This window comes from Corvus cornix, chromosome 5, assembly GCF_000738735.6.
Source record: "Corvus cornix cornix isolate S_Up_H32 chromosome 5, ASM73873v5, whole genome shotgun sequence".
Classification (NCBI taxonomy): Eukaryota; Metazoa; Chordata; class Aves; order Passeriformes; family Corvidae; genus Corvus; species Corvus cornix.
Genome location: NC_046335.1, coordinates 10,928,501 through 10,948,792, shown reverse-complemented (window position 1 = coordinate 10,948,792; position 20,292 = coordinate 10,928,501). Strand labels below are relative to the sequence as shown.

At 41.8% G+C, this 20,292-nt stretch overlaps 1 long non-coding RNA gene across 1 annotated transcript in view; it reads left to right on the top strand.

Annotated features, from left to right (window-relative positions):
• Positions 1-1,103: 1,103 nt before the first annotated feature.
• Positions 1,104-20,292, top strand: part of LOC104686586 — a 50,960-nt gene continuing 31,771 nt past the window's right edge. The window contains exon 1 of the long non-coding RNA XR_002043640.3: positions 1,104-7,439. This is a non-coding gene — a long non-coding RNA (uncharacterized LOC104686586). The remainder of the gene's footprint in view (positions 7,440-20,292) is intronic.

Sequence of the window (20,292 nt, the reverse complement as noted above, 5' to 3'; positions counted from 1 at the left end):
TTCCCGTCGTTGTGCGAGGCGCCCCTATCCCCCGCAAGTTTTGCGGTAGCAACACGGCAGTGAGCGCGCTCTCTGCCCTTCGCCTGCGTCTGTTTCCTTGTGGTTTCACTGCAATTGAACTCGGGGGGTTAAACCCCATTCCGCTCCCGTTATCCCTGGGGGAATGTGGTTGAATTCGTAGGAATTAGGAACTAGCAGTCGGCGTTGGAGGGTGAGGGTGGTCCCCCGGGCGCCGGGCCCCCTGCGGCCAGCCACGGGCTGGCAACGCTGCGCCTGTGCTGGCGGCGCGGACCAGCTCGTCCCCCGTTTCGGGGGGCTCGCTGGTGGGCCTTGTTGGCTCGCTCCCACTTTGGTGTTCAGTTTTCTTTGGGATTTCAGAGGTCCGGCAGGGTCTTTTCGAGGGCGTTTGGTGGTTGCTGCTTCAGCCTTACTGGACTGGGAGGCTGCGGGGGCTGTAGTTGTCGAGGGGGGATGGGGACGGGCTGTTTGCTCCCCTGTCGAGCCGTGTAGCCATGGCCTGGAAGCTCTTCGATCCGCGGCTGGAGATGGTATTTCCCGATGGCACACCTGGCCTTGGCTCCAGCCCGCGCCCCTCCGCAGCAGCCCGTGCCCCGCGTGCCGGCGGAGAGCTGCTGCCACACCGCATTTCCACGGGGGGCACGCACTGCCTTCACAGGTCGCCGAGGGACACGGACCGCTGCCTCTGTCCCATATCCCGGCGAAGAGCCCCGAATCCCTCCCGCTCGCCACCGTTTCAGCCCCACAGGCTGCTTCTCTTCATGCCCGAGGGTCGCCCGGGGACAGGTGGCAGTGCGCTGCCCCGTCCGCCCTGGGGGCCGCCGCTGCGGGGACGGGCCTGCGGGAGGCAGCGGAGGAAGAAGGTCAAAACCAAACAAACGAAAAATCACCCCCAGCCCTGGGGAGCGCAGCTCCAATAAAGGCGCTTATTCCCTGGGCGGTGGGAAACCCGAGTCAAGAGGCAAACACAGCGATCTCCCTCCCCGCCGAGCCCCGCTGCCTTCTCCGTGCGGCGGAGCCCGGGGCCGCGGGGCTGAGCCCGGCGGGGCGGGCGGGGGGCGCGGGGCCGAACCCGGGCGGGGACCTGCGTCCCGCGGAGGTTTCTCCGCCTTAGCTCGACCCAGCGGAGCGTCGGCCCTCCTCAGGCGAAGTTTCAGCCGCTGTTTGAGGATGGTTCCCTCTCCCTACTCGTTCTTTCCCCTCTCCCCTGTGTGTTCCCCACCAGGGGGGGGTCTGGGTTTGTGCGAGACCACAAGACCTGCGGCCCCTTTGGCCCGGGGCTGTCGATTTACCCGAGAAGAGTCCCAAATAAGCAGCTGTTTGTGCTCTAGCTGGAACGCTGGAGGCTTTCTAAGAATGGCGCTTTTCTTACATGAGGGTTGTTTTTTTTTAATTTAATTTTATTTTTATTGGTACATCGAACCAGCCTACAGCATTGCTGGCGTCTTTCCACCAGGTGTCTGGGGCTTAGAGAAAAATTCAAATGAATCTGAAAATTGTGAGACAGTTTCCCTCCCGTTCTCCCAAATAAAATATGAGAAAGAATTAGTACAAACTATCCAGGAAGGGATTCAAGATGGAAAAAGAAAAGCACCTTCACTCCACCAGAGTGGTGAGGACCCAGAAAGGCCTTCCGCAGTCACGAAGGAATCAAAGCAGCTGGAATATGAAATTTGACTGGTTTGAGAACCAGCTTCTGAGATGTGGTTACTACCCTCAGCAAGGAACTTGACCCCATGATCCAAAACATCCCTTCTAATACTCTTCCTAAAAAATAATAATTTGCCTTTCTGTACACCAAAAAAAAAATTTCAAGTACATTGCACACAATAAACTACTCTGCTTCACAGCACTCTTGTAGGTATGAGTCCCTATTCCCATTCTACAGGGTTTGCTCTAGGGGTCATACTTTGAGCTGGCAGCACTTGCTCGATCGTGAGACCCAGAGCTCCCCACCACCACCCAGCACTGCTTTGCTCACTGAAGTCCCCCATGACACTGATCCTGTTAGGAATTGAGAGAAGGCTGTCTGCAAATACAAGGGGCTGCTTTGCAAGATCCAGGGAATACCAGTTCTGGATGTTATTTTAAAGCAAGTATATGGTATGAGGAAACAGACATGGAACTGGGGTGGTTAGGTTTTAAGCTATCAGTGTTTGACTATTATAATTATTTACTTAAACTCCATTCAGTCTTGATAAGTAGTCCTTTACTTTTAGAAGAACCCAGCTGAACTTACTGAAAGATTTTCTACTCACCTGACTTACAAAACAATCGTTTTCTGTCTGAATAAATAGAGAGGACTGACTGACGCTCATGCTTTCGATGTAGAAAGCAAAACCTAGACCCAAATCTACTTGCTTTTCTTATGCAAATCTTTTCACAGGATTAGAAGGGAAAGTAAACAGCAGTCCAACCTTAACATCTTTTTTCTTTTTAGAGGCAGTCTGTTGTATAAATCTGAAACAGAAACTGTTTTCATTTGAAGATCAAATAGAAGTTATCTAGTGAAGCTGACAAACAGGGCAGAATCATCTGTTTGCATTTTTGGGGAAAGGATAGCTCTGGTTTTGTTTCAAGACAAGTAACTTTTAAATAATATTTAACGAAATAATTGACCTTGATGTTTAAACTACAACTTCCTTCACGTCATTAAGCTCACTGTTTTTAAAAAAAATTGTTTAGTATCTGAACTCTGGCGTTCATTCTGCTAATCTCATAATAACATTTGTTTCTTGTGGAATTTTGTTTGATGAACTCATTGGTGAAGGAGGAGAGAAAGAGTTCAGAACAACACAAGCTTTACAGCTCATTTATACTTTTTCTCTCTGAAAAATAGCAAAATCACCCATATGCAGGATGACTTTTCAGCAATAATTTTTCAGATGGATGGATCAAGAAGAAACTTTCTACAGCTGAACCATAAGCCTTGGGACAGACTGTTCTTTTAACATGTATTCTGACTTTTTAAAAATATTGTGGTCCTTGACTACAAAAAAATGATTTTGTGGAGTTTTTCCTTATGATAACTAGGCTCTGAGTCTGCTTTTGAAATGTGAGAGAAATTGAACTAACTCCATAAAGTGTGTCTATCACATAAAGCTTTTAGGACAGCCTGATTCACACTATACTCTGCTCTTTGTTCACCTGACAGATTTCCAAATGCAGAAAGAGGCACATATCTGGGGACTGCTATTATCTAAGCTAAATATGTACATTTTGGATAAGTTCTATTTTGTTTGAATACTCACAGTTTCTGTTTGGGGATCTTAAGCATGAAAGGATTCCAGTGATGCGCATTTTATTAACTATCCATCATTCTTTGTACATGCACAAAGGTGCATAGACATACACATTTACTAGTCTCTCTGCTCTGCAAGACTTCAGAAAATTACATGCAAAGTTATTTCAAATAAAAGCAAACAAGCAACCAGGCAACATACACATTACCATACAAGAAAATAGGGAAACAAACATGGTGGGGAGAAATAAAAGCAATAAATGAACAGAGTTTAACTTAAATTTTATTTGTTTGTAAATGAAAAATACTATGGCAGCAGTGGAATTTTTTCCAGTTATGTGATCCTTGAATTACAAAACACTGATATCTACCAAAACACTGTTGTGTACCCTGCACATTGTGTACTCACACAAAGATGAAAGCTCTTCCTTTTTTCCTGCTGGCACACATTTTTTCTCTCCAGTGAGTTCCTACTTTCAACATGTGGATATATGAGAAATCAGGTTGCTTTCCTCCCAACAAAGGACACATAGTTAACATTTCCACTGATAAACAACGTTTGAATTCCCACCACAGGGTACAAACTGTCAGCTCAATAATGTTTAAAGACCTGGAATCTAGAGAGCATGGTGGTGTTACACAACTGGAGATGTGACATTATCTGGCAATCTGAGCAGGGTCACACTGGTCATGGGACAATACAAATTCTGTGTCAGACATCGTGTTGCTGAAGGTTGTCTCAACTTCACACGAGTGTCATGCAGTGCAAGCATGAATAAATTGTCAGAGTCATCTCCCATCTCATCATTACCCTCTGTCTCTTCTTCTTCCCCTATGGCATAATTGGCATAGGACATCCCTCAGAGCATCCCATTGCAGTCCCTCAAGCTCCTGTCCCCAAGTGACTAACTGGTGACAAGCTGTGTGTGACACAGAGCTGCACCTGCGTCACAGCAATGATGTGTTTGCAGGAGGTACAGCCATGGGGCACCTTCTGTTCCCCACTTAATAAAATCCCCCACTGTGACTCAACACCAGCAAGTGAAGGGAGAAGGTTATTGTGCAGCTCCCCTACACAGGTTGCCTCTGTGCCTGCCAAGTTACATTTTTACTACTTATGCAGCTACTGCTCTTCACTTTTAGATGGAATGAGAACGTGGCACCTGGGCATGGCAGTTCTTGACCTAAGATACTACAGATGCTACATCAGAGTAGCAGCTGTTGTTCAGCTGTAGTTACTTGCAGAAGCTACTGGCTCTACTATTTTTTTTAATTATTTTTATATTTTTTTTATATTATGAGGTACAAGGAAAATAGTACAACAACTCAGCAGTGAACTGGGTGTTGTGCCTGCTACAAGTCACGTCAGACCTATAGCCTGTGTGTTTTGGGGCACGCAGTCGACACCTAAGCTGATACATATTTTTCCAACAGCCAAACATAGCTTGCAGCACACGGGCAGAGACAGAAGATGGCATTTCTTTCATACAGGGCATACATGCTCACTCCATCTTCTGTTTCTCTGATGGTGATTTGTGAAAAACCAACCTGGCATATTGCCTCAGCCCAGGGACTAAACTTCACCTCCTCAGCACAGGTGTTAAGCAGGCAGCTGTGCAAAACCAGGCTTCTCTGTGAGACTGAATGCACTGTTCTTCCCTGTTCTCCTGAGGATGATTTACCTTGAGACTGTGCTGGACCGTGGGAATTCTCTCACCCCAGTATTTATATCAACCCCCCTCACTCTTGTTTTGGGAACCAGAAACAGTGATTGTGTCCTAAATTTCATCGGTCTCTGGTTGTCTTGCTTTAGAATCTTCTATCCTAAAAATCTTTTCTTACAGTTATTCTTTGTATCCTCTGCTGAACTGGTTCAGAGGATTTCTGCACACTGCAAGACAGGCACTGAATATTTCCACCTGTGCTAAATTCAGTGGTTCTTATGGAGATCATGTCAGTCAACTTGTAAAGAGCTTCAGGTTCTGTAGGTAACATGAGCTTAAACAGTATCTGCCTGGATACATCTCCTTACGTTTTCCTCCAAACATACCTGCGGGTCTGTCAGAGAACCCTGGGGAAGCTGTAACCACAATGGAGGCACTAAGAGTGTGAACCCAGAGAGGATTAAGACTGCTAACCACTGCAGCATGTCCCTGCTGCCTGCGCCTTACTAAAGCACAAAAGTCTTGTGACTGGCATGTCCTCCACTTCACTGGGTTATACGACACATGCCAGAAAATGTGTCAACCCACTCCCCAACTCTTCAGCATTATTAGCCTGGGGAGGGAAACACAGCCAAAGAACACGCACACAACTTTGACAGGTTCTGCCTAATCCACCCACATAATGACATTTCTTATGCTAAGTGCCAGAGCGGTGTAGGGAGGCCACTGTCTGTACCAGCTGCTGGCAAGTCAAAGTTAGTTTCATGGTTATGTTTAAGATATAGCCTGATGTTTCGTTAAGAAGTCTTTGTCTCCTGCGGTGCAGCACTCAGAGAATGACATCAAAAGCCTTCCTAATTCACCCTCTGGGTCATCTGATTATAGGCATGGCACAGAGCCATGCTGCCCCGGGAGACCATGAGTCATGATGACATCCATGACTCTCCTCTTGTTCCATGGAAGGAAGTAGTGTGCCCTCAGCATGAAACAACCAGGAGTAGATTACATCCTTCCTCCTGTCAGCTTAGCCCCACTGGCTGTTTGGGCAGGTATTGGGGAGGCAAAAGCAGCCTCTGATTTCCCAGCCTTACTTCTCCCCACCCCTACCTCAGGGAAGCTGTTCCTCCCCATGCTGGGACATGCCATGTGGGCAAACCACATGAGAGGGTTTTGCTCAGCCAGGAAAGGAAGAGGACTCTCTGGATCTCTTCTCCAGTGTGGTGCAGTTACATCACGTGGTGAAACATCCATCCCTCCTCCAACAGTCCAGGCGTATCTGATCATGAGGATGCTGTGTGTTCTCCATCCCTTGGCATTTATCCTTGCAATTAGTCTATCTGTTTCTGATTTATTTATTTTCAGGCAGTCTTCTGCACCCTTGCTCCCTCATTTGGGCACATGGGGCAAACCACAGACTTGCCCTTAAACTACACAGAAAAATAAAATCAGAAACAGACTAACCACAAGAATCAATAGCAAGGGGCAGAAAGCACATGGTTGGATACTGGAGCTTCCTTCAGAGATCCATCTGCATCAAAATGTGATGTAACTAGCCTGACATACCACATCTGCAAAAGGGGGTAACAGATTCGTCTTCGTAACCTGACTGGCAGGGTGAAACTCCGCTGGCTCGGAGAAGCCAAGGCATGTTTAAAAATCACTTCTAAGGAAGAAAAATAAGTCCATTTCATGTTCACAGAGCTGAAGCAATCACTTTCATGTCTGACGTGATTCCTGTTAATGTTATTGTTACTTCCTAGAATTTAGGCTTGAGTTTGGCAGAAGTCGAGAAGCCAAGGCATACACAGAACCATTTGTGAGAATCAGTGTGTCTGTGTGCATGGGCCAATTCTTTTCTGAATAAACACCAGTCCCTGGGCTGCTGGGTATAGTGTCGATATAGGATGGCAGTCAGACATGTAGGCTCATACCCATGAGGCAAGGCTATTTAGGGATGCAAGTTACCTTTTCTCCCTACAAATAAACACAACCAGATGATTTACCACACCTCTCAGTGCCATTAAAATATCTGTGTTACATTCCAACTGTTCCATGTTTATGTCCCAAAAGTAGCATCATTGCCTGGGAGAGAGTATCAAGGCATTAATCAAAAATAGATGAGCAGTACAAGAAATGAAGGAAAAGCAGAAGAGTATAAATATCTTCCTGCATATCCAGAATACAGGGGCTGTCTGAAAACCTTGTGATTAGAGTCAATACACTAGATCCAGCCACACAGACAGTGTGCACTGCTGTCATTCCTATACTGCACATCTCATTTGATACCCTGTGATTCTGCAGCCCTTCATCAGGTGAACGATGTGAAGTGGTTGTTCATGAGATAGATCAGACAGTACAGAAACCCTCCAGACAGAAACCTCGGCTTGTTTCTGACTAGGAAGAATAAATCTTTTCTTTTGGAATCCGTAGAAATACAGACGCAAAAGCAGGACACGGATAAATGAGAGAAGATAAGGTGTTGCTCCTGCAAGCAGAACATCCTGTCTTCAGAATGGGTGAGTACTTCCAAACTTTCTAAATATTTAATTGCCATCCAAGTAGATCATAGATCTGCCCCTCTCCTTCCCAGATACTTTCCAGCATTCTAAGCCATAATAGAAGAAGGCAGAAAGCAGAAGTTTGCTTTGAAAGGGAGATTAAAAAAATAAAGGGGAAAAAAAATAAACCTGAGGATGCCCTGAATTCTGTAATCAACCTCCTGGACACTGCCACAGAATTTTGTACAGCTCCATGAAGATATGGCTGATTTTCGTTGATCATTAGCAGAACCTGAGGCAGCTGTATAAACAGCAGATTTCTACACCTACAGGTCTTCATTCATTTCCTCCAGTGAGGTTTTTAATTTGACTGGCAGCTAGCCTATCTGGGCAGCTGATAAGAGAAGAAAAAATTCACCTTCCAGTCCTTGCATTGCCACTGCCTTTCCTCTGGTTCTCATCATAGAAGTGTACAAAGAATTAAAGAGCTCTCAATACATTTGTAGCCAAATATTTACCCTAAGTGAGGGAGATTATATTTGCTTATTGTACCCATTGCCATGCTGGCATGTGTTCAAGACTGTCTAATTCCTTGGAGTGCTATTGAATGGTTTAAAAAACCCTTTGTTTATAATAAACTGTTTGCCAATGAGTGCACGTCCAGTGTTTTCCAGGATATAGGAGTTCCAGAGCTCACACGCCTGGTGTTTGGGCACTTGGTGTTGTCTCACTTCACAAACAGAGCACTGGGGACAGTTCTGGGATGCAGCCAATTTACCTTAGTCTCTTGGAGGGTTATTAAGAGTATTTTGAAATTCTCTTAGGCATTTCATGGAGAGAAAATATAATTAAACCATGTTCAGAGGAAACATTCTTCAAGGAAATACAACTTCATCTTAATCAGCTTTCTTTTTTGAGAGCATACTTATTTTGACAACATTTTTAATGGAGACAAATTAAAATATTATTTACAGTAAATTATATTTAAATTCTTGTTTTCCATAAAGTGAAAATATATAAGTAGTTCCTTGTTTTGTTTAATCTTGTATTGAACTTTATATAGCATTCATATATTTAACATTTCTCCTACTAAATTGAATATTTTAATATCATTATAACTTTTGGGCTTTCTGGTGTGAGAATGATTTGACACTTATGGAACACTTCCACCATGCCAAATATATTTTCTTGGAATTTTCAGTCCCTGAAAACTTCACCACCTTCTCTTTTTCCCCAAGTGCTGGAATTTCCCATAGGATGGAAATTCTGTTTACTGACCAGCTCTGCTAAAAGTTCTTTCTCTATCAAAAAGAAAGGGGGGAGGGTGTCACAAATACACAACTGTAAACTTGTCAGGCTGCATTTCTTATTGTTGGCTCATATGTTGCCCTCTTTTGGTAGCTTTTGTATTGTACTACACATAAAATATTTAACAACTGCTGTAGCAACTCAATATCCAAAGGAGACTGAGTGCTGAATGTTAAAACTAAATAAATGCATGAAAAGAGCAGTAGGTTGCAAGTTTGGCAAGTAAAGATCTTATAGAGACATCCTGCTGGGAGAGGAAAAGCACTAGGGAATTAATAAAGCAGTACAACATAAATCTGTACTGTAGAGGTTAATGAGAAAGAAGAAAAAGAAGAAAGATCTGTAGATACTCACGTGAATAATTTAACCCTATATCCTGACTTCAATCCTATGATGAGAAACCCAACTTTGAAAAATCTGTTCAGTCAAGATTTGTAAAGGGAAACTCTGCCCTAATCATCACTCATTTGGTCTTTCCCTGTTATTTATTTCATAATCTATGAAAGGGTTTTATTAAATTCTTGTGGGTATTGACTAGTAAAGCCCAGAAAAGTGCCTGCTAATTTTCCAAGACTAAATCCCTACTGAAGTCAACACTTTCTTCATTAATTTATTTCTGAATGATGAAATTAAATATGCAGTGATTTGCTAATACTATCTACAAAATCATGTGATACTTACAGTATTATAAGCCTAGAATAATTATTTAAGAAAAACCCTGAAGTGTTAATTTTTCCAGAAGAGAGTTTTTTCCTACTATTTCTGAGTAAAAATTCCAAAAAAACCCTTCTCAGTCTGTGCCAATGATTAAGAGTCTAAAGAGATGGGTATTCGTCTCAACTTCCCTAAACAACTGAGTGCTAACTCCCCCAAAATACCATTCTTAGAGAACAAACTGCTCTCTACTTCAGATAATTCTCAGTTATAAGCACAATAAAAGGTTACACAGAAGAGATATTCCCACCGTATCTGTGATCCTAGTTCAGCATTCCACAGCCCTGTTCTTTAAAGATTAATTTTCTTTGGTTTGAAAACCAGCATCAGGAATTCAGGAACTCACAGGAACTGTTTTATGAACAGTCACAGAGACGATTTCAGAGCTCAGAAGGGAACTGTTCCTCCCACCTTGAATTGTGAAGGTTCTGTGGCAACTATAGGAATTCTTGGGATAGGGAAGAACTCCCAGCCTTCCAATGTAAAGACATACATTCTCTGGTGCTCTATTCAAACCTATCCTAAAACCCCCAGCAATATGATCTCCACTTGAAAGACCATCTGACAGCCTTCCAATTTTCACCTTAAGAAAAAGTACATCCAAAAGGCATGATTTCACTGCCATCCTCCCTCTGTTATATAATGTTGTCTGGTTTAAGACTTTGCAGTCCTTTGTTCCATGCCTAAGAATGCAGAAGCCCAGCCTTATGGTAATAAATGACTGCCTGCTGATTTTGATGAAGCCAATATGCACCTCTTGGTGGCCAAGGGCTCACAGACTTTGGTCATGTTTCCTCACAGATCTAACCAAACCCCTCCTGCTCCAGGCTAATGAAGTGCTTTAACATGTTCACCATTTAATCTGATATGTAGTTCCTTTGTTAAAGCCATCTAGCAGGGCTGTAAAGGGAGCTGTAAATCTGCAGCACAGCTCATACAGTTTAAGTTAAGTTTATGCTTAATGAGATGTTTGGTTTGAGCCTGAGTCTTTCCCCCAAGTGTTTTTTCCAGCCGTTGAATCGTTGTGGGATTTCTTCCAACTCCTTCTAGTCAGTCAGTGGTGGCAATATTGAACAGATTTGAATGTAATAGCACAGATCTTTTACACAGGCACTCTTACCTCCTTTCTTCATAGTACATATCTGTACATGCACAGCTTTTATAACTGCAAATTCATCTCTCTCCCCCTCTGGTCTTCATCTCTCTGGTCTTCTCTCCACTATGCCTTGAAACTCTATCAGAAATACTGATGGCCAGTATATGTACATTCCAATAAGTCCTGGGTTTGTTTTCCCTTTTTTTTTTTTCCTGAATTGTTTGGGTGATTTTGTGCTCAGCTTTCTAATATCTCCCATTCCTTTGATATAATTTATCTGCTGTCCTCTGTTTGCATTCTTTCCTGGTTTAGTATCATCAACACATTTCACTGTTTTGCTGTTTACCTCTACTTTGAGATTACCATGGAGATATTAAATAGAACAATGTCTGTCAAAAGTCCCTGACATGACCCACAAGACATTTCCACAAGCTACAACAATTGATCGTTGCTCTTTGTTTACATTCCTTCTCCCATTTTAGTCTACACAGCAGTGTTCCCCGCCAAAACAATTGAAGTTCTTTCTCTCAACATGAATACCTGAAGCAGTATCAAATGACATATTCAGTGCTCCATATATGCACTCATCCACATTCCTACATGTTGTGTATCTCTCTGTTCACTCACTTACCATACTGTTCACTCACTTATCATACTGCCTTGCTTGCTGAGTGCCAACTTGGAGCATCCTGACCATAGCCTACAGCCTTGGTTCCCGAATCTGTAATATACAGAATTTATATACTGCATACTAGCATGAAAGGCACATACAATAAGTTTTACTTTTTATTAGACCATACTACTTGCTGTTCCTGATGCTGTTTGCCTCAGTTTCCTTGGGATTAGTTGCATGACTTAGCTGTAAGAAATAAACAGAACTTGGCCTAAAATATTAAAGACATTGTCCTTGATTTATTACCTTTGAGGTCAGAAATGACCATTAACTATCCTGTATAACCTTCTCAGTCACAGGCATTACCCCATTCCCTATATACAGAGCCCAAAAATTTCTGCTTGGCTGACATGTGTTTTCCAGAAAGGGATTCAATTTTGATATGTACACAATTGCTTTCTTGGGCAGTTTGTTTCAGCAGTTCATCACACTTACTGCTACAAATCCAAGCCTTAACACTTGCTTAAATTTACTTGGCTTACATTTCCACCCACTGATTCTTGTAATATATTCATCTGATGTAAGACACTTCTTTTCTTGTTGTGAAGGTAATTATACACTGTAATCCAGTCATCTCGTTTTGGTAAGGGAAACAAAACATACTTTCCAATCTGCAAGTGATTCGTATGCTTTTTCTCCCACCCTTTTTCAGACTTCTAGCACCCACTGTGCTGCAACACACCCCAGCCATGTAAGTCAACTCATATATCCCTGCTAACTTGTTCAAAGAAGACATTATCCCTTTTCCACACCATCAGATTGAATCCTGTGTCCAGTTGCTTTCCCACAATGATACCATGGACTTTTCAAGCACCACCCTTGGGATATGATTTCCATTGCATCAATACAGAAACCGTTTGTGCATGATTTAAAATTCATTTTTTCTGCAGAGGTCATGCTTACTGAATATGTGCTGCTCCACCTTCAGAATTTATTTATCATTCCACCAATTTTAATTTCCTCCCTAATTTACTAAGCATTGTTTAACTAGGGATGTATTTGTCTCTCAACCATTAAGGACAGTTCCATGGCCTGCCAAGCGTAACACCCATTTCTGCAAACTCTCTTTCCAGAGTTTTTCTTCAGAGCTGACAGCTGCTTTTTGACACCTATCAGTTAGTTCTTAATCCACTCAGCAGTCACTCAATATCTATCGTACAGCACTCGTTTTTATTAAATGCTTAAACAGAGGAGACAAACAAGTGTATTTGAATGCTGAAAAAATGGACGCAGAACTTAAACCCTGGAAAGTGTTAAAAAGCCTAATCCCAACTGGTGCCTAAACACTTATAAGCACGCAGACTTACGTGACTCATTGTAGGTCCATAGTTATGAAACCTCATGCTTTGTATATTTTTTTGTTGATATTAATTTCTCTTATCTATGAAAGACAAATCTTAGACTGTTGGATAGACCACACATTGTCTTTTGTACTCACACACACAAAGCTTTCCTTTTGTTTCTCTGCATCTCCACAGGTAACTATTCTTTTTCAAAAATAATTGGCAATGTCAGTGTGAATCTTTTAGATACTACTTGTCATATTATTGAGTTCAGATTATGCAGCTTTGGTGACTTTCATCCATATATTCAAATATTCCCTCATCTGTTTCTATCAATAGGATTTATTTATTTGTGTCACAGTGTTTCTTTCTTGTTAATTGCTTCAAGTTATTTTATGTAATTAAAGACAGATGGTAAAGCAAAGTTCACTATCTCATCCATTTGTTAATCGTTGGTTTATGCAGCTCTATAAATGTAGCAGGGATGTTATGATTTTGGTGTTTTGTGTGCTGTGCTTTAAATTAAATACTGGGACCAATTCCGAGTTACACTGAAGCCAATGACAAAAGCTGCCATTGACCAGGATCTCACAGTGGGAGACCATGGATGAGGAAAGCTGTGAGCCAGCTCAGTGTGGTGTTTACACTTTACAGAGGCACACAGCTCACTCACTCCTACACCCAGGTCTCACCACGGACCTTTGCATCAACAGCTTCCACAACGTGTCAGGTGCAAATGAGCAGCCAGGTCAGGGCACTGATGAAGAGGTTTATGGAAACCCATCACTGGTTTCAGCATTCTTTGGGCTTTTTCTATTTAAGGGGAATTTTTTTTCCATATGCGAGGGAGCAAAACATCTGTTTTCATTAAGGACATCTTGTTCTTCAGATTAGAGGAAATCACCAGAAAAGGAATAACAAACAAAGGCCTCCAGAGGGAAAAGAAGCCCGCCACGTGCTCCCTTGGGCAGCCATCTTGAACTGATCCAGAGCATTGGCAGCCTGGGAGCAGCCCAGCCGGATCCCGGATCCCAGCACAGATCCCTCTCTCCTGCACAGTCCAGGCACCACTCACTTCACACCCAACCTGTTCATGGGCTTATTTTACCCCAGCTAACTTTTACCTCCAGATCAATCTGGAGAGTGCTCTCCTTGCCTTGCAGGCTCTAGCATACTTTGTTATTTTGATGCCCTTATCCTTCCTCTTTCATAAAAAAAAGGTTCATGGCATTCTTGCTGGTTTGCCTGTCCATCCCCCGTGCTCCCACACTGGGCAAGTACCTCCTGCACAGGCACCAGCAGCAGCAAGGGGTTTCTAACCAACTTACTTGCTCCCATCTTTCAGTCCAACAAGCAATTTGGCTTTATCTGTTTTGACTCAGTACGAGTCTGCTCCTATTGTTTCTCACATTCTTGCATTTCCACCACAGTATGTGACTGACAGAAAAGCAATTCCTCAATTAGACTACAAGGGGTGTGCTGGGAATCGCAAGTCAGCCTAAGGATTTATGTGCTAGACCAAATTATTGTAACTGACACAACACTTCCAGCAAGTGAGTTGGGAAATACCAGAATCTCCCCCATCCCCTCACCACCACCACCCACTCCCCCCCACCTCCACTCCCCCTTTCTTCCTTGGGAAAGCCAAATTAGAGAGAATAAGGATTCCTCACCGCTACTGTGAGTCATGCTCACACTGAGCACATGGCTGGTGAGGTCAGCAACAAGGGTTACTGGGCTTGAACTACAGAAAAAATGGATTTTTCTAAAAGGCATCACAGTCAGAGCAACATGAAAGAAGAGGAATACAGAAGCCACCAAGGCCCCTAAACCAAAGGTGAAAGGGAAGCACAGACGGACTTTTCAAAAGAATGAGCAGACAGGTGGCATGGGACACTGTGCCCTTTTATTCACCTACCCTTTTGCCCCTTATCATAAGCTTTTATTTCCTCACCATGAATGTTCACCAAAACATCAAATTCTCCTATTTTACTCAGTCTAGGATGGGATTTTTAAAAACATTAGCACCACCTATTCTGGGGAACAAGCAGAGAAGCACATTTGAAAATAACTGAGTAACTTCTGCCAAGCAGGTGTCATGCATAAACCCTATTTAAAATTCAGACATTGAACTTTAAGCACATTTTTAAGTCCTGATAGAGACAATGCAATTTAAGCAAAGTGTAATTCAGCATGTTCTTGACTGAGTGCTTGAATCAGGTCACAAACAATGAAGGATTACCTGCACCAGCAGTCCAGCTGTGGACTGTGGGGTGGCACTTAAACTGCTGAATCTGCTATAGCAAGTGTTTTTTTCCTTTTACTCATTTTTACTTTTTCTTTTTCACGTGTGTTCCTGTAAAACAGGTTTCATCCTTCAGGAAACCATCTGTATTTGGCACCTATTTGGCACATTTTTACCTATTGTAAAAAAACGACAGTTGAAAATTCCAAACTGCTTTAACTATATAGAAAAAAAAAATCTTCTAATTTGATGCTGAAACAGAACTTAAAATATTAAAGGTTGATAGTTCTTTTTTTTATTTCTTTTCTAATTGTTAAATGCTAAAGCATCAAGCAAACACACTTTACAGTCTATTGCATCGGGCTCTTTTTCAGTAGGTTGGCTCCTGCCAACAGTAGGTTCAGAACTGCCAGTTCTAATTAAAAACTTTATTTTAAAGATACATTTCACAGTTTATTCATGGCACCCTGAGAAATTTAAATTACTGGATTGAGCAAATGGATACAGTTTCTTTTCTATTGATTCCCAAGTAATGGCTTTAATTAATTGTTTCAGCAATTCACGATTGATATATTATGGCTGTTGAAATCAATTTCTTCTTTTAGACAAGTCACCCAGAGTGGATTCCCCTAATTGTGCCTATTTTTTTGCACAGGGTTCAGCTACATTTTATTTTCTTTTTTAATTTTGTATTGCATCAGTCCAAAAATGGCCAAGGATTATTCTCCCCTCAAGAATTTCAGTGACAAATCCTTTCAGTAGTCTCAGTTGTAATAGAGAGACAATTGCCATCATAAACTCTGTATAAGTAGCATTGTGAAATCTCTGATTTATAAACATATTGCATAGCAAAAACTATTTTGATAAACCATGCTTTTCCCTGCTATGTCCAGCTCTCTGGTTGCAGAAAAATACAAGTGAAACAGTCTTCTGCCTTCTAGATTTAGTGGGAAAATAGCGCCTTCAAGAGCTGAACACCAGATCTAGAAATGCCACGCCTATGGGTGGCTAAATTTTACTGAGGCTTATTTCTGTGCCACCTCAGGCACACATTGAGTGGAATTACAAAGGAGAAAAATGTAGCCTAGGCTTTTGACTCATCATGTTTTTATAACCATTAATCAAATGCACAGTATATATTCTACTTCAATGACTGCCACTTGTAATCTTGTATCCTTTATAAACTTTTCAGATTAAATATATAGATTGTATGTTCTATTAGGTGATGAAATAATATATCATATATTTATTTTATTATTTGGTGATCATTAGCTACTCTAGAGCATATGAACAGCAGCAAGTCCTCCAAATATCTTGTACTGAGAGTATCATATCAGAAAATATCATTACAATTCACTAGAGCCCTATCTGCATTCTCACAATGATATAAATACACCTCAGATTCTTAGTGAAGTCAGATGCTTGCATTTACCAACAGGTTTTAAGCAGGAAATAGGCTAGAGATTCCTTAAGAGTTTCAGACTACAGGCAGCATCTTCCTAAGTTTTGTCATTGAGACTCACCCCTGCTTTCTGATCACACAGAAACCTTCTGGTTTTGGTCGCTGAATAACAGCCCTGAGGCAAGCAAAACTGTTAACATTTGAAAGTGCTAGCTAGGAAATATTTAATGCATTTTTAGCTACTTTTAGCACCATTAAACTGTTGGGAAGAAAAAAAAAAAACAAATCGCAAACAAACAAACAAAAAAGAAGTCAATCCTATCTGATGAGCCAGGTCTTCTACAAACCTCCAGCAGATTCTCCCCAGACCTTTGGTGGTCTACAGACCATAGCTTCAAATCCACTGCAGTGTTAGGGCAGCTGAAAGCTCTCCACACCTGCATGTGTCTTTTTACAGTAAGAGCTGGATCTGGCTTGAAATGCATGATAAAGAAAGACAGATAATTTTGACTTAAGAGACATTTAACAAAACCACCAATATATTCTCTTAATTCAAAGCAGGAATAGGAGGAACATCTCCAAATCCAAAGAATGTATTATATCATCAACTCCTTGTTTTTAAGTGGTTCCAAATCATCAAAAAGATTGCGTAAGAGCAGCTGATTCCCAATATAGATATCCTTTTCTTGGGCACAAATTCATGCCAAGACCCTGGCTGAAATTTTACAAGCGTCTCAGATTGTACTTTAAATAATAGCTATTAGTCATAAGGATTGGCTACCTTTCTTTTCTTTGAAAAGAAGCTATAAATGTATCATCATTTATTCATTTCTGAAATCATCACATTGTTCTCCAAAAGGGTTGGGTTAAATTTACAAAATTTAGAAACATATGTTGCGGGACGTGTTTAGGATGCTTCTACTGCTAAACTCAAGTTTACGAGTATGTGTCCCATCCCAGTTGTGAATTCTGTGAAAAGTATGTTCAGTCAGAAGTAAGAACTTTTCTGCAAATTTCTGAAGGTGAGATTTCCTCCTTATTTACGTAAAACATTTTCTTCTTGAATAAAAACAATCTGATAATTATTTTTATTCTTGCACTGGTGTACCAGTTCCAAGGTCCAGTCCTTAACTAGGACTCCAAGTTAATAAGTGCTTTATCAACAGGGAGGAAGCAAATTTTCCCTGCCCCAAAGGGTTTGTAATGTAAACTCCTAATTTAAAATTCATTAATTTTACACATCACCTTACATAACAATCACAAGGCCATAAAGGAGTGAACACATGCTTGTAATTAAAGCCATGGCAGTCTCATCCCATTGTATGAAAAATAGCTCTATCATAATGGTCCTGAGTTCGTGCCAGAATAGCAGCTAATCATGGAAGAAAGATGATCTAACACTTACAGAACATGAAAATAGAAAAGAAACGTTCTGGTTCCAGCCTATTTTCTCTAGACTTGCTGGGTGATCTTGTGCGTGCTACTTAAGCTTTCCACCCCTCAATTTACCCATGTGCAGAACAGCAATAACAGTATTTATCTGACTCAGAAATGTTTTGTGGGAATAAATTCATAAATCATTAAGTCTCTTACGCACTCTCAACACACTTTCTACACAGCACCCATTACAGACACTCTCAAGAAGCAGACATGAACTACTGATTTTAGCCCCATAATGCTTCTAAAAAGTAGAGGTCAGGGAATATGTGGCAGGAGCAAATAGATCAAACATGATCAAAATCTTTCTATTCCCGTCCTATTTGCATTTCACCTCTAATATGCAATAAGGATAAAGTTAATCAAATTCATGTTGTCACTTCTTGATTTACAACACTTTAACAAATGTACGTTCAGAAACTCAGACCAAGATTTTCTATATAAAACTTGTGGAGAAACTCCTTTGATTCTTAATCTGTATACTGTTAAGAGATATCAAACTCTTTAGAAATTAAAAAGGCCACAATAATACCTTACAAGGAGAGAAATTCTGGTAAATGCTGCTTTGGATGACTTTTCATCTTAAAAGAATGTGGGAATACTCCTCAGTAGTCATAGCATCACTATGCTTGTACCTAGCAGGAAATGCCAATACTAGATCATCAAGGTCAGTAGTCCCATTCATTGACAAAACCATTCATGATATGAGAATGAATGAAGTGTTTTGAAAGTTAGCAGTCTCTGATTCTCTGTGCAAATTTCACAGTTCAGGACAGAGCCAGTCTATCAGTGGCATACTTTCAGCATGTAATCGTCTGTAAAGTCACGTCCCAATAGCGATAATGAGGTCCCATTCATTATTTGCCAAGAAGTGCAGCAATTTAAGCCTGACTCTCTTCTGCTGGAAAATTAAGTGTTTGAAATTTGGACCTGATCCTACCTTCACTGAAGTCAATGATAGGGCACCACTTGATTTCAAGGGAGCAGCAGCAGACTTTTTGTAATGCAGAGATCACATTAAATTCACTTACCCTTCTCTCACAGAGTGAAAAGCAGGTCATGGGTCTGATGTTTGCAGCAATAATGAGGAGGCTTTAGAAACTAAATGGGATGTAGCTGATTATTTTAGCACAAATTAAACTGAAGTACTAATGACTTACCAAGCATTATTCTTATCTGTTGCACAACCAGCACATGATGATGTCCAGAAATAGTGTAAAATACTTCGTTCAGCAAAAGGCTCAAGGGCTGATACTCTGTTCTCTCCCACTGACATAAATCAGGAGGCAACCTCACTAAAGTAATTGAATTACATAAGACTAAAGTTAGTGAGTGGAGAGTTAGACCTGAAAAGGGTCTCTCCAAGCAGTGAAAGGGAAGGTGTCACCTGCCCCCAGCACCATCCATCTGAGTCAAGGACCACCCCAGCCTGCTGTGCTTGTGGAGGGCTGAGCCCCAATAGGGACTGCAGCAGCCCTTCTGTCACAGTCTGTGGTACCTTTGCTCAGGGAAAAAAAGGGTTTGAGACCAGAGAAAAAGCGACTCACTGGGGCCACCCCAAAGGAAGCCACAGGGGAGATAGGTACTTGGATTTTACTGTGACACCAACTTGTCTCAGTGAAAGCCAGGCCAAGGCACAGGGCTGCTCTGAGCCAGTTTGGCTGGCCAAAGAGCTGACACACAGATTGCAGTGAATACCCTGGAGATATGCTCTCTTTTTGACACTTGTCCTATCTCCCTGATAAACACAGCTTCCACCAGCAGAGAGGCATTGGCTGCTTCTGACATTGGCTCCTAATTTTCCGCATTCAGTGCAAGGTATTCAGTTTTAATGCAGTTAAACTCACATATGTTATTCAACCCGTGGTGAAAATGCAAATTTCTTGGTCCAGCATTCAGCTCCACTCCTTCTTAGCCATGTCACATTCCCCACTACAACACAGCGATGTGCTCTGTGCACTGCCCTGCCATGTCCCCCTTATTGCTCACCAAGACCCTGCCCCCAATTGCAGGGTGCAACCACAAGTCCCCAGATTGCCCAGAGGAGATCACAGCCCTTGTAACATCCTGCTGTGAGTCGCAGCAGGACACACAGTAAGGCTACAGGTGACCGTACAAGACCCCATCTGACAGTAAGTCAGGGAGCACTGTTCTAACACCAAGAACCAAAAACCAACCTTTGAGCAGGACTCTGAGGCTGACAGAGCTATGCCCTTCCCTATTCAACAAGTGTTTCTACATTCTGAGTCAGAGAGACACCGAGAGTATCACCAAACAGCCCCTTAGATCTTTTTACACAAACCCAGTATCACGTCCTAGCAAAACGGCCACTGTATTTCCAAACCAGTAGCATGTTCATCAGGAGACCCTTAACTCATTCTTCCCCTTATGCACAGCAAACACTTGTACTCTATAGCTGTTAGCATCCTCTTTTATGTACAAAAAACTAAAATTAAGATTAATAGTTCCTGTGCAGAAAATCAGCACTCATAATGAGAAACTCTGGCTTATAAAGTTAAGGGGTCTTTTACATAATGAATAAACTGTCCACCAGCATTACATCTTTAAGCAGTATTTTAGCTATTTTATAACTATCTGCAAGTCAGCATCTTACATGGCTCAGAAAAATTAAGTAAATTGAAGACTTAAACTAAATCAATGTTCAGCAGAACTGTAGCCTTATTTTTGGATGCCAAGCCACACTACAGAAAAC